This window comes from Lagenorhynchus albirostris, chromosome 4 (assembly GCF_949774975.1).
Source record: "Lagenorhynchus albirostris chromosome 4, mLagAlb1.1, whole genome shotgun sequence".
NCBI classification, from domain to species: Eukaryota; Metazoa; Chordata; class Mammalia; order Artiodactyla; family Delphinidae; genus Lagenorhynchus; species Lagenorhynchus albirostris.
In genome coordinates, this window is record NC_083098.1 from 18,390,698 (window position 1) to 18,393,621 (window position 2,924).

The window sequence follows — 2,924 nt, forward strand, 5'->3', positions numbered from 1 at the left end:
AACTGTGTCAGGAGCCAGCCTTCACAACCCACCCTCCTCAGTGATTTGACACCAGCTCTGGGACAGGCCAGTACTAACCACAGGACCTGGCTCCACCCACCAGTGGGCAGGAAGTAACCCCGGAGCTTTCTGGACCCTGACTCCGCCCACTAGTGATCCACCTTAAGCCCCGGGATGCCCTGGGGTTCTGCAGTCAGCCCCTTGGTGAACTGGTCCTGCCAAGTAGTGGCCAGCAGCCTCCGCAGAAGGCAGGGCCTGGTGACCCATAGGACTAAGGGCCAGTGACACCAGACCACCCACAGTAGTCAGCCCTCATAGGGGGCACCCCTAGAGCATGTAGGTCCGGTAGTGAGAGAGGAGTGCCCTGCTGGAACTCACAGGAAGTCTCTTGCAAAAGGCTGCTTCTCCAAGGTTGAGAAATGTGACCAACCTACCAGATACGTAAAAATAAAAACAGCAACTTAGGCAAAATGAGGCAGCGGAGGAACATGTTCCAGACAAAGGTACAAGATAAAACCCCAGAAGAAGAACTAAGTGAAGTGGAGATAGGCCACCTACCCGAGTTCAGGGTAGTGATGGTAAAGATGATCAAAAACTCGGGAGAAGAATGGGTGCAAAGAAAGGGTTTCCTACGCACTCCCATCACTGTCATTTCCCACTGATGCCTGGAGCGACCACGCTGACCCAAACTGAAGGTATTCCACTCTTCCAATGTCAGGCTGCTCTCTAACGCTGAAGGATCTTGCGGTAGTCTCTTCTGTGTTCTGTGCTTCAATGAGGTAAAGAGAATTCCTTTCCTATGGCTGATGCTGTGGTCTCTGTGCTGGGGCTACTCTTCCATGGTAGTCACTGGCACCTGGAGAATAACGGTGTGTGACAGGTGGTTGTGCTGTTATTCACGTAGACCACATGGCATCATCTGTTTAAAAGAGGAGAAGCAGCTTTTCCCAGCAAGCTACAGGCTGTCTGCATCTCAGGAGAAAATCGAAAGGTGCTCAAGAATTATGCAAGCGTGCCGGGCCCTGCATGGAGGTGCTCCTAGAAGGTGTTGTTGCTGGAGCATCGGAGGTTCGTTCTTACCTCAGATCCGGGGCGGGTCAGGTTGCAGGTTCGTGATCTTCCCCTGAGATCTCCCTCATCTCCCTCAGCTTCAGGAAAATGGCTGAAGCGATGGACTCCAAGATGGAGGAAAGTTTCAAAACTGTTACTTTCTGGAGGAAGAAGAAGGAACAAGAAGAATTCCATAAACTCTTTATTGGTGGCTTGAGCTCTGAAACCACAGAAGAAAATCTGAGGAACTACTACCAGCAATGGGGAAAACTTACAGGCTGTGTGGTCATCAGGGATCCTGCCAGGAAAAGATCAAGAGGATTCGGTTTTGTAACTTTCTCATCCACGGCTGAGGTGGAGGCTGCCACACCTCATTCCACTGATAGGAAACGGTTGCCCCCAAACGTGCTGTCCCAAGAGAGGATTCTGGACAGCGGGCTGCTTTCCTAACTGTGAAGAAGCTGTTTTGTTGGTGGAATTGAAGAAGCTACTGAGAAGCACCATCTTAGAGATTACTTTGAGAAATATGGAAAAATCGATGTCATTGAGATACTTACTGATAGGGAGTCTGGAAAGAAAAGAGGCTTTGGGTTTGTCACTTTTGATGGCTGTGATCTGGTGGATAAGCTTGTGCTGCAGAAATACCATACCGTCAATGGTCACCATGCAGAAGTAAGAAAGGCCCTGTCTCGACCTCAAAGGCAGGAAATCCACAGTTCTAGAGGTGGAAGAGGAGGCAACGTCGGTGCTGGAGATTCTCCTGGCGGTGGTGGAAATGTTGGAGCAGGACGAGGAAGGAAACTGAAGGAAGGAAGGAAACTGAATCTGATGGATTCAGGAGTGGTCGGTGGACTTGGTCATGGCTCTAGTAGGTGTGGGGGAGTACCTGGATCTGGCCACCAGGGTGGGAGCCCCGGGGTGGTATGGCATCTATGGAGGAGGAAAGTGTGCAAGTGGAAATGACAATGATTTTCGGAAATCGTAACCAGCAACCTTCTAACTAAGCTTAGCGAAAAGTGGAAACGTCGGTAGCAGGCACGAGAATTATACGGTGGAGGAAACTATGGTCCAGGTGTCAGTGGAGGAAGTGGGGGTTATGAAGGGACCAGCCGATACTGAGTTTCTTTCTGTTGGCCATGGGCAAGTAGGAGAGGATGTATGAATAGGAGAGAATGAGAGCCCAGAGGTAACAGAACATGTTCAGGTCGTGGAAACTCTCAGTCATACAGAAATAGGCAGAGCAGAAGACATCAGAGCAGATGCAGAGAGCCATTTGTGAATGGATTGAATTATTTAAGAACATTACCTTACTATGGAGGAAAGATTGTGAAAAAAAAAATGCTTTTGAGACAGTTTCTTAGCTTTCTAACTGTTTCTTTCTAGTGGTCTTTGTAAGAGTGTAGAAACATACCTTCTTTGATAATGTTAAAATGTGTAAGTGTCGGGTGACATGTGAAACCTTTTTCAAGATTTTTCTCACAAAGTTTTGAAAAGCTGTTATCCAGGTTCATGGTGTAATGAGACATAACGTTACATGTATTCCTTTTAAAAACTGAAGTGCCTGTGTAGACTTCAGAAGCTGTTGTACATTTATGATCTAATAAAGACTTCTAAAGGAAAATAAATAAATAAATAAAAATAAAAAGGGAGAAGCTTCCCCTGCTCCCAGGTCAAAGGCCCTACAGCAGAGCTGCCCTGTGCTCTTAGAGGGTTCTTTTCTGTTGTTGTTGTTTTGTTCTTTTGGAGGTTTTATATATTTCAGCATCACCTGAAGTTCCTTTTCCCCAGGACTCAAATCATGAGTTCATTGCTACGGGGCAGGCAGTCTCAGACCCCAATATCATGTTCTGCTGCTAATAATTCCTTTTCCTTCT

At 47.5% G+C, this 2,924-nt stretch overlaps 1 pseudogene; it reads left to right on the forward strand.

Moving 5' to 3' along the window:
- The first annotated feature begins 1,158 nt into the window (after positions 1-1,158).
- LOC132519596 (heterogeneous nuclear ribonucleoproteins A2/B1-like) lies at positions 1,159-2,013 on the forward strand (annotated as a pseudogene).
- Positions 2,014-2,924: the final 911 nt, after the last annotated feature.